Genomic DNA, 12890 nt, shown 5'->3' on the forward strand with positions numbered 1-12890 from the left:
AACTGACCTGCTTCATGTAATGACTATTCAAAAGTGCTTCAATGTAAGTTTATTTGAATAAATGATTTTCTATTCTATTCTATTCCTCAACTATCATCCTTCACTGGTGCCCGACCGGTGTATACTGATAGCGTGGGTGGGGTTATTATTCCATTATCACCCATTAAAAAAAAACAGTCTTTTAGTTCGGACTAAGATGCCTCTGTACCATGTAATTAAAAAAGTGTACTTTATAATAAAAAAAAGTATTTATTTATTCATATTATATTTGTTTGTTTAAATCTATTTAGCAATTTTCATTTATGTTATAATAAATAGTTTAAAAAATTACATATATTTAATATTGTATCCACATAATATCTCATTCACTATTGCGCTACTTTCTCATTTCTATCTGTTCTCCTGTAAGAGATTGCTATAACGATAAGACCACATATATATATATATATATATATATATATATATATATATATATATATATATATATATATATATATATATATATATATATATATATATATCAATATGTACTTTACGCTACTGTATTTCACTTGAATTTTCTAATTCTCATTGTATATTTTTATACTTTGGGTGCAATAAAGAGTTAAATAAATAATAAATCAACCATAACTAAACCATCTTTCAAAAAAAGCGTTAACGCACACTTTTTATTTTTATCCGAGCAGTAAGTACTTTATATTATTCTCAATTTCGTGTATAATATAGTATATGTCATATATGTGTAAGTATATTTGTTATTTATATATATTTATTCGTTTATATATGTAATTTTAGTATGTATGTATATCATTAATTACTAGTACCGCATTCGAGTATTCTGACACTTCCCTATGGTTGACTGGGAGAGAATGCTTTTAGCATTAAGTCCGCCATGTACACATATTTGTACTAATGAATAAATAAATAAATAAATAAATTTTCCTGTGATAACCAAACGAACAAATAAACATGCACTAAATGCGATTGATTTTATAATTTGAATTTTTAATTTACCCTGTGATAAGATAATAATCAATTAGTCCAAATGGTTATATCATCCACCCCATAAGTAATCAACTGCCTTCCTCCCCCCTCCCATCCTTTGACTTCTCCTATCCCTGTGATCTCTTGCATCGTTGGCTTCCCAACGAGCTGTAATACGGATTATTAAGGCCTCCATCTGTTTCTCGAACTCCGCCTTTCGATGTAATGGCGACACTGTATAACGAATTAAGGAGCTGTATAAGAAATGTTATATAGAATTATCAAAAATCGTTTTTATTTTTTCATCAGCATTCGTAATGTTTTAAACGTCTTCAAATTTTTTGATATTTTTCATTATTATTTCAGCCGATAACTGTCCACTGTTGAACATAGGTCTTCTCCGTAAGGAGTTTTTTACTAGTTGCCACACTTGGCAGGCGGGTTGGCAACCGCAGTCAGGTTTTGGTGATGTTTTAAGAAGCGTCTTGCTGTCTATCTCTTGATCATTAAGTTCCATTAGCTGCCTTTTACAACACCCGTGTGAAAGAAAGGTGTGGGCTATCCTGTATCGGGACCACGCAGCGCCGGTAAACGTATCTCAATGTGGTCAAATTAATCAATATATCCTCTCGATTATAATTCTCATTGGGGTAGTCAGACATAATTGTTAATTGCTGCTGTTGGGGTGAACATGACACCCGGGCTGTTAATTTTTTTTATACAACTTAGAATGTCAAACAAGACGGCCCACCTGATGGAAAGTGGTAACTGTCGCCTATAGACATGGGCTGTGCCATGGGCATAACAGAGTATACTGTTTCGCCCATGATACCCCCCATGCGTTGCCATTCCTGAGGACTCGGGTGTTATTCCTCTGTACCCAGTAATTAACTGGGACAGAGGTACCCAAGCAATCGACTTTTGTACAAAGTCTCCCTCTCGTATCATATTACAGCTTTTGAGCATATTAGAATTCAACATGGCAGAGCACGAGTTTACCGTCGTCACACGAATTAAATTGGATTGTGACTAGTTGTTTTCCATAATCAGATTTTTTGTCAAACCCTTTAAAGTTATGGAATTTCCATTTCTTTCTTTTTCGTCTTCACTTTCCTAACCTACCCGTATGAGGGGGGAAGAGATTGTTAGTAATGGGGAGGTTAGTCACCATTGCTAGCAATATGCCCTATCAGGTCAACCTCCATGTGGTTCCCCCTGGAAACCATCGTGACTAATTCATCGTTGAATTTGTCATGATGAACTAACTGACCTGCCTTTCATTCTCACCAATCATCCCTCACTGGTACCTACCCCGCTAGTGTATACCGATAGCGCAGGCGGAGTTACCTTTCCATTATCATCCGTTAAAAAAAAACCTTCCACGTAGTTCCCCTATAACGCGGTAACCGACGCCTATAGACATGAGCAGTGCGATAGACATAACAGAGTACACTGTTTCGCCCATGATACCCCCCATGCGTTACCATTCTTGAGCAGTCAGGTGTTATTTCTCTGTACCCTGTAAATTTACTGCCATATCCCATCCTTTAAACCAAAACACAGTCATGCAAACATGAATGCGATAGAGGTGCCCAAGCGAACAACTTATGTACAAATCTGGTATATTATAAATAGTATATTACAGGCTCATATAGGATTTTTATTCCATAATGTTTTAATCATGTCAACAAAATGAATATCCAAATAATTCGTTTATTTTAAAAATTTGCCATAAATAACGTTAATTATAGTTATATTTGTGTAGCAAAATTAAATGCGCCAATATTCCCCGGGTGTCCTCTCATTAAATCCTCCAATTAGTATTCGAAAAGTATCTTTAGCACCCTTGCCTCGTTTATTTATTTTCTCAAATATTGTCAACAGCAGCCTCCTGATAACTACAGCGGAATGTTTAATATAATTCTCTTAAAATACTTGAAATCTCAAGACCCTTTTAGATCTAATAATCCAACAGTGCTATCACGCAGTCGATATGAATTAAAAGGTTAAAAAAATAAATTTACATTATTATTTACATATGTAGGTTTCTACAGTTATTTTTATTGTATTAAATATATTAAATTTTTTACTTGGTATTATTTAGTTTATCTTTAGCTGTACGGTTATTACCCTTGTACATTCTACAGTTTTCTTTCAGCTTCTCAAAGGTTGACTGTAAGAGATTTTTTTTTTATACAACTTAGAATGGCAAACAAGCTGACGGCCCACCTGATGGAAAGTGGTAACTGTCGCCTATAGACATGAGCAGTACCATAGACATAACAGAGTATACTGTTTCGCACATGATACCCCCCATGCGTTGCCATTCCTGAGGACTCAGTTGTTGTTCCTCTGTACCCTGTAAATTTACTGCTATATCCCACCCTTCAAACTGAAAGACAGCCATGCAAACATAACTGTTTTACGGTTGAAACACAAATGGGACAGAGGTCAAGCAAACGACTTTTGTACAAAGTCTCCCTCTAGTAAGAGATCCCTTTATGGGATAAGTCCGCCATTGTATATTAAATCTTTTAATGTATCCAATATAAATTATGTACAATAAAGATTTTACAATACAATACAATAATGCTTCTTGGATATATCATACCTTCATCATTATATCAGCCGTTATCTGTCCACTGCTGGACATAAGCTTCCCCCATAGACTGCCATAACGGTTCTGAGCCACCTGCATCTCACTAGAATCTCTCTAGAATAAAATTGAAGTCGTCACTCCATCTAGTGAGGGTTCGTTCTACACTACGTTTGTCCGTACAGGGTTACTAGTAAAAAAAACTTCCTCTCCTTTCTAGGAGCTAGTTGTTCAGTTAAAAGTGATACTGCATTGAAAATAATAATAGATAGGTATAATTTAATTATATCTAAATTTATATACAATTTCAACCGACTTCAAACAGAAGGTACTCAATTCGATCGTACCATATATTCCGTTGAAGTTTTATCAAAATCGCTTTAGCAGTTAATTTTGACATCAAAATAACTCATTTTGCAACTATTGGGGTCGGTTTGAAGTCACCAAGGCCTAACTCTAGTTGTCAATCTGCCTGCAAAGCGTGATAACTACTAGGAAAACGCTCCAAGGGGGAGGATTATGTTCAGCAGTGAACAGTTAAAGGTGATGATGATATAACTACGGCTATAGGATGATAGGCTACGGTAACCACTTTCCATCAGACGGGCCGTATGCTTGTTTGCCACCTCAGTGGTATAAAAAAAAATAATGAAAATATAATGAACTTACTATGTTTGTCGTTTCCGACAATATAAAAAATATCGACTTCATTCTTGACAAAACTATTCAATTTTACTTTAAACCAGTCTGGATTATATGTTTGTGGTAGGAATAATATAAACAGAAGGAGAGTTCCACTCCTTGGCTGTACCCATGATGAGGGAACACGCAAAGCGCTTCGTGCATATAAATGTTATGTAAATTCTCCAATTCGACAGCTCAAAGCTTTGGAAACAACTCGCAAATTTCTAATAAAGAAACGTAAATGTAAAATTTATTTAAGCGTACCGTCAACTTGTCCCGAAGTGTCAAAGGCCATTCCACGGCCTGCCATTCTAAACAAGAAAACAGGAACGTCCATAATCCGCTTAGTTATAAATAAATCATTCATTAATGAATGATTTATGATGATCAAAAGTGGCTACAGTCGCCGGGAAAATGTGGAGCGACGGGTGTTACTTTGTTTAAATTGAAAATGTCATTTTTTTTAAAATAACACCAAAGGAATGATTTGTGAAAATTTAATTTTCTTCAATGAGATGATTTGATAAGTTTGCTTATCATTTTAAATTTTATAAAAAAATATTAGATAGATTTTATTTATATAACTTAGAATGGCAAACAAGCTGACGGCCCACCTGATGGAAAGTGGTAACTGTTGCCTATAGACATGAGCAGTACCATGGACATTACAGAGTATACAGTTTCGCCCATGATAGGTATTCCTCTGTACCCAGTAAATTCACGCCATATTCCACCCTTCAAACCGAAACACAGCCATGCAAACACAACTGCTTCACGGTTAAAACACGAATGGGACAGAGGTACCGAAGCAATCGACTTTTGTACAAAGTCTCCCTCTGGTAGATACAATAGATAAACACTTTATTTAAGCCATTTATGACACACGTAAATTAACAAATGAGTTTATATAATCAAATTATTTACACTTTTTTTTAAATATAAAACAAAAGATATAATACGAAAATATGTTTTCGCCGTGCGTGTCGCAGCGACCCAAATAGGCTACAGCTCAGTGATAGTTTTGCTTAAAAGCAAAGCACTGATTTTTAGCTGCAGCCTGAAGTTAGGCTACACGGACGCGTGCAACAAACCCAGAGTGTAACCCTGTGCGACAAATTTAACAGCCAAAGATAAAATTGTATTATATAGATACATACTTACATAAATGACGCATAAATAACATATTTCATTAATTAATTGTACATTATATTATTATTTTAGAATGACATAATGAAACATTATTAATGGTCCAGTACAGCCTGATTTCAAAGACGATTCGACCCGCAGATGTTTAGATTATAGAATTGGGTCCAAGAATACCGAGTTTTCGGAGACCTTTAAGAGACAACAGTACTGAGGTTGGTCAAAAATATGTGTAAAGCTGTTTCTAAATCGACGACTCAGACGCAATGTTTCTATATATTTTTTTATTAATATAATAACTAGGCGATGCCAATATCTCCCATGTACAATGGGAGATATTTAAGAAAAAAAATATCTTTATAAGATTAGTAGAAGCTAAAACAACAATTTTAGAAATTTTGTCTGTCTGCCTGACCGTATCTTTGTTTTAGCCTCACGCAAAATCGACTGCACCAAATTAGATGAGGTTTTAACAGTTGTTTTTTTTTTATATATTTTATATGTTTTTTTTGTAGTAGTTTTTGAAGGTTAAACTTAAAATATATTTGATCTCGACACACCATCTACAAATTGTTTATTTCATTGTATTTTCTAGTTCTGAAATCCACGCATATGAAGTAGAGAGCAAAAAGCTAGTATAAAATAAAAATCTTATTTTGAGATAACAACAGTCCGTGTACGAGTACATTAATAACAAAACCCTTTAACTATGTTAGTAAATTCGTAAAGTTGTAATGAAGTCTTTTAGCCATCCATAGGTTTACAGGGGGGAAAGGGATTGTTAGTAATGGGGTCAAACTAACTCATTGCTAGCAATACATCCTATCCGGTCAACCATCACGCGGTTTCCCCTGGAAACCATCGTGGTTAATTCTAGTGGAATTCGTCACAATGAGCTAACTGACCTGCCTTTTTATTCTTATCTATCATCCCTCATTGGTGCCCCGCCAGTGTACCCCGATAGCGCGAGCGGGGTTACCTTTCCATTATTATCCATTAAAAAAAACCATAAGTTTACTGTCTTATACGCAGAACAGATCAATGCATTTATTAATTTGCATGGACGGATTTGATTTCTGGAGGTATACTGGTGTCTCCAGAAGACCGTCTTGTCCATCCTATCTGCTATCATTTCCATGATCTTGTTTTTGTTTATATTACTAAAATCATCTATAGCTCATGCTAATTAATCAAGTTTCATAGAATATGTTCTACCCCAGATAATATAATATTATACTAGGTTCTACTAAGACATACATTTGTATAGGTTTAGTACCTTCGTCCCACTCGTCTTTCTGCTACTAAGTAACTGTGCAAGGTAATGTTCTAGTTGAAAGGGTGAGATATGGCAGAGAAATTACAAGGTACGAAGGCATAACATCTTAGTCCTCACACCAACACATGGGGAATGTTATGGCATCATTATGTGTTATGTGAGGTTCGTATGTTTGGATGACAATTACTATTTTCCATCAGGTGAGTCGTTTCTAATGGTAATTGTATGAATACGCCAGCTTAATCTCATTATACATCCAAATTTTATATTTAAAAGAGCAACGTAATTTACAAATAATTTGTGACGGCCATCGCTATTTCGCCGTCATCTTTGACCTTAACCTGACAACACAATACTTGCTTCCAGTAGTTCTAAAATTGAACATAAACATTTTTACGACATCGTTTCTTTTAAAAGGTAATCAAATATTGATGAAATTATTACAGAAATACTCTCTAAATGAAGTTAATTTAAATCTAAACATCAATTTTTTTTTTTTTTTTTATACAACTTAGAATGGCAAACAAGCTGACGGCCCACCTGATGGAAAGTGGTAACCGTCGCCTATAGACATGAGCAGTACCATGGACATAACAGATTATACTGTTTCGCCCATGATACCCCCCATGCGCTGCCATTCCTGAGGACTCAGGTGTTATTCCTCTGTACCCAGTAAATTCACGCCATATCCCACTCTTCAAACCGAAACACAGCCATGCAAACACAACTGCTTCACGGTTGAAACACGAATGGGACAGAGGTACCCAAGCAATCGACTTTTGTACAAAGTCTCCCTCTGGTAAACAAATCTGTTTACGCAGTATTATATAATATACTTTTTCTCAAACATACTTGGAAATGTGAGCATTATTTTGATAATCTTCTTCGAGATAAATCAAAATTGCCGTACTGGCCAGATACATGCGGGGAGCGGCCGGCAAAAGTTGTATGAAAATCCATATCTGTCGTGTTTTGCGGCCATATAAATTACTATGTAAACTCATATCTGTCCTGTAATTTAAAAATGGAATGACCTTTTACTTCGAAACATGGCTACCAAGGAGGTAACTAATAAAAGGTTTTATTTAAATTTTGAACTAGCTTGCAAATAGAAAGCTGTTTATTAAAAAAAAAAAAAAAACAAAGTAACATTGTGGCGCGTGAAAAATTATTATTATTCGTTATAGAACTTAAAAAGTAAAATTGTGTTTTTGATTTCTGCGCATTGTTTGAGAAAATTACTATACAAGCCTTGGCCACAACTAGACATTGATGGACTCACGTATGTGTGCCTCAGCTACGCCTCGGCCCACATTTGAACGTTCGTCCATCAGTGGCTCAGTTGCTGGCCGCTGCAGTAATGTACTATTTATAAGTCTAAATCACATTTTTATATTCATTTCAGTTAATCATAATTTATTTCCAATGAGCAAGATCTTAGTTCTTTATAGTCTATGATCTAGTAAAAAAATGTAACTAGTATTGTCTATGATTCAATATCTCTTCTCGCTCGACGCTTAACTAAGCAAGTCTGTCTCTGCGATTGTATTTCAGTTATTCAGTAAAGTACTGATCAGTTTAAACAACAAGAAATAAATCGGAAGGTGAATTCAGTAATTTTCGATTGCATTTACCAAGCCATCAAAAACATTTGTGCCCACGATTAAATATTATTTGCTTGGACACGATCATTTAATGGATTGTTTAATACTGAACATTAGCAGTTTTTCTTATAATCAGAGGGCCTACCATGAAGTAATTTCCGAAATTTCGGGGACGAACAAAACAGAAATTTGATGTTAAAATTACATAATACATGCTGTTTAAATTTATTAAAAATATTAAAAGATCGTTCCTCTGGACTATTAGAATAGGATTTATGATGAACGAAATGTTAAGCTCCATTTACTGAGTCGATTTTGATACGAACAAAAACACGAAATTGAGCCCAAAATTTCGGAATTTCATTTCATGGTAGACCACCAGGTCATTTATTTGTTATTGCGAGACCTTTATTAACTATTCTATAGTTCTTGCCCGTACATGTAACAGATGTACAGGAGAATGAAGTGGTAACTCCCTCTGTAGTAACAGTATAGTAGGAAAGCAGATCAGATGGCCAATCGAGACGAATTCATCAAGAATTAACTACGACTGTTTCTCAGATGGAACCTTCTAGACCGACTTCTGGAGTTGGCTTGAGAGGGTGTATACTAGCAATGGGTCGCTAGTCCTCATTAATAAAGGTCTTTCCCTTCTTCTTTCATGAGTTTCATGGATTAATAGAAAGTTCTAAAATACACAGAATACAGCATTTCGTTAATCCGTTATTGTTTATTAAGCCCACGAACAAAAGCCCAGAAGAATTTAACTGAAACGATAAAAAAATTGTTTTAAATTGTACTGCTGCTTATATTGTTTTCATCATTTCGAGAATGAATGTTCAAAAACACAATGGCCCGTTGGTAATTTTTCCTTATTAATGCGTCTTTTCACTCATTTTCTAAGACGACCAGCGTCGGCTTTGTCTCTCGCAGCATAAGGGAAATTGCTCGAATTTTTCCTTAGAAACACGGCGGGAATTTTTTTCTGTGAACACTTTTTCTACGTCATTATCGCGGTATTTTCGTGAATCCTAGTGGTTGAGTGTTAACGTGTAATTGTGAGACCTTTTAGGTGGTGATTATGGAGCCTGTATAGGCGCGTTCTTATCACTCCGTGTTGAATTATACTATTAAGGAAGAAACAAGAGCTATAAGATGTTCAGATAAATTAGACGATTTGTGTTTCTCGTTCGTTGTCGTTTGCTACTTTGTTACATCCAATTGTTACTACTTGACTTAATAGCTTACATTACAGTTAATGCATTAACAGAGAACTATTCTATAAAGGTGGTTTTGTTATGGTGTACCATTACAATAGATGTTATTGTTAACTTTGATTGAACTGCATCTCTTTCATGTTGGATCAACAATTCTCAATTCGACAAGAAATAAACACGATGGTTTCCAGGGAGAACCGTGTGGAGGTTTACCTTATAGAGTTGATTACTAGCAGTAGAGAGAAACGAGTAAACTTTTTCATACAATTTTGCATGATAAATAATTATGAATGATTCCTCTGTAACTTCTTTATTTATTTTGTCTTATAATTTCTGCATCTTTTTAATGCGTAAACAATCATTTTATTTATTAAATAATACGTCAAGATATATTTTATGCATAAGTATGTAGAATACTGATAAAAATGCGAGTTAGTTAATTTGACTATTAGCTGACAAAAATTTGAGCCGTTTTGAGGCTCAATGCTTTATGTTAATCTAAGACCACGTTATACAGAGTAATTTAGTCTAATCTCAATTAAAATGCAGACACAAATTCCTAGGGTATCTGAATACACAACCATTTTCCGGCCAGGCTGGCAACCTGTTTCGCTATCTTCGCTGACTGCGGCGGTGTTTCTTTGAATTATGGCGTCCGACGTCCGGTCCGGCGGCCGCTCGGTCCGGTTTTTGTGAATGTTTGTTATCGCTGGTCTATTGGCCTCACTGGAAATTTATCGCGGTACGGTGCATTTTTAAAGAATGACCATAAATTATATTAAATTGAAGATATACTATACGCTGTGGTAACAGAACTTATTGTTTGATAAGCGAAAATGGAAGAGGGATCCCGCGTACGCTATTGGCGGTATATCTACTCTTGCAAGACACTGGTTTGAGATGATGAGTGAGGATGGAGAACAGGCCCTCTAGACAAGTGGCAAGCGAATTTGTCGATGGAATCGTTTTGCTAGTGAGTCCGTGAGTTGGAATGAGACATCTGGCGTTGTCCGGCGGCGGCTATCTCATTCTATCTTACAGACTCACTAGCGAAGTCCATTCCATCGACGAATTCGTTTGCCATTTGTCTAGAGGGTCAGGCCAGTTAGTCCATCATCGTGACAAATCCTTCTACATTAACCACCACGGTTTTCAGAGGACCCCGTGTGGAGGCCGACATTAAGGGATATTTTGCTAGCAAATGGACTGCTAGTCTCCCTTACTAAAAATCCATTCTCTCCCCTATCATCATCATCTTCCTACCCTTATCCCAATCATTTGGGGTCGGCGTAATATGATTTTATCCATATTACAAAAAGATTTTCTCCCCCCTATATTTACATAAAAAGAATAGAATTGTTAACACTGTTTTTTCATCTATATTAATATTTATAAATAATAATGTTAATTAAAATAATAAAGTTTTACGTTATTAACTTTCTTAATTACACAGTATTATCAATTAGTTCATTACCCTAACATGTACAACAATTAGTCCATTACCCTAAGATTGTCTTGTAAAGATCGCTCTCAGCAATAAGACCGCCTTGCTGTACTTATACAATTGTATCGTTATATTTATTAATTGTCTTACTTATTACCTATATTTTTTTAGTGTGTAATAATGGAATGGTAATACCACCCGTACTATCTGTATACACCGGGGGGGCACCACTGGATGAAGCAGGTCAGTTAGCCAATCGCGACGAATTCAACAAGAATTATTCACGATGGTTTCCAGAGGGAACAACGTGGATGTCGACCTAATAGGGCATATTGCTAGCGATTAGGCTATCAAACTCCATTGCTAACAATCCCTCTCCCCCCTTATTTCCTATATTGTATAATGCAAATTAAGTAGGTATACACATTCATTCATACTCATTCATAAGAATTCAAAAAAATAAGAATTAAATACTGGAACGCACTCCCGCTTGACATAAGATCTGCTCTAAGCAAACTAGCTTTTAAACATAAATTGCGCTTCTATTTCTTAAAAAAAGGTTTACGAATTTTATTCCTCTGTGTTATTTTATTTTTATTACTTTTTCCCATGTTTCTTCAAACTTAATCTTGCCGGTTACTCTGTTTGAGTCGTGGATTGTTTTATTTGCTCTTCTAATACAGTTAATTGTCTGTTATAGTAATATTTATGTATGTATATATTTATTTATTTAATATAATAATAATAAAAATAATAATAATAATAATAAAAATAATAATAAAAATAATAATAAAAAAATAATAATGGTGGATGTCACCATACCGCATGACGAGAACCTCGTGAAAGCCGAAACCGAGAAGAAGAGAAAATATCTCGACCTGGCTCACGAGGTGACCGAAATGTGGGGGGTGACATCTACCGAAATCATCCCAATCGTTATGTCGGTGAACGGTCTTATCCCAACCAGTCTGGAACAACATCTCAGACGGTTGGGATTCCGAGGCGGCTCACTCCCGGGAAAGATGCAGAAAGCGGTGCTCTTAGATTCTGCCCGCATTGTACGCCGGTTTCTCTCCCTGGGGCCCTGAACCCCGGCCGACTGTGCTTCTGCCGGGGGTTAGTTGCCATCTCCTCTCCTTAAGAGGGGAGATGAGAATTTTGGTAAAATTTAAAAATAATAATAAAAATAAATAATGGTACACGTCGCATGAGGTGGACAAGAGCCATGAATGAGGACCTCATGCGTGCGTTCTTCAGGGCTACAGGGACAGAAACAGGCAGAACAGGATACCGGGCAGTAATGCACCGCGAGTTTCTGCGTCTTTTACCGGATCTAACCGTCTCGGAACAGAACCTAGCCGACAGAGTTCGGTACATACAGCGCTCTGGTATGTTTAGCGCGACCGAACTCGAACGATTGCGAAGTGAAGTTGTTCCAGAAGCAAACTCCGCGACCGTAGAGCAACCAATCTCAGACGTGCTACCTAGCGTAGAGGTGGTTGCCGAAACGCTTTCAGAAGCGGATGCGGACGGAACAACTTCCCAGGATATAGAGCATATGAGGAGCATACTAGAGGAGGCGATTCTAGAGATCCGAAGAACTCCCCTCGAAGAGAGACCGAAGCTTCCCCGGATATATCCAAATGTGGCGACGCGGGATGCCATTGAGGCCACAAATGGACTGCTGCCTCAGTACCTTGAGGGCAGCGGTGACCTGGGAGAGACGAGTTCAATCCTGTTTGGCGCTGCGTTGGCAGTATGCCGATATACCGGCGCAAAAATGCCCCGGGCTGGACGTAATATCCAAAGGGATAATATGAAACCAGCCTGGAAAAGAAGGATTGAACGACGGATCGCCCAGGCTAGAGTCCTCATTGGTAGACTGCTCTGCTTCAGGGAGGGCAACACACGCCCGAGAATTATGCGCTCCGTAAAAGAGGCC

The sequence above is a fragment of the Galleria mellonella genome, unplaced genomic scaffold, assembly GCF_026898425.1.
Source record: "Galleria mellonella isolate WM207_F2 unplaced genomic scaffold, CSIRO_AGI_GalMel_v1 utg116, whole genome shotgun sequence".
NCBI classification, from domain to species: Eukaryota; Metazoa; Arthropoda; class Insecta; order Lepidoptera; family Pyralidae; genus Galleria; species Galleria mellonella.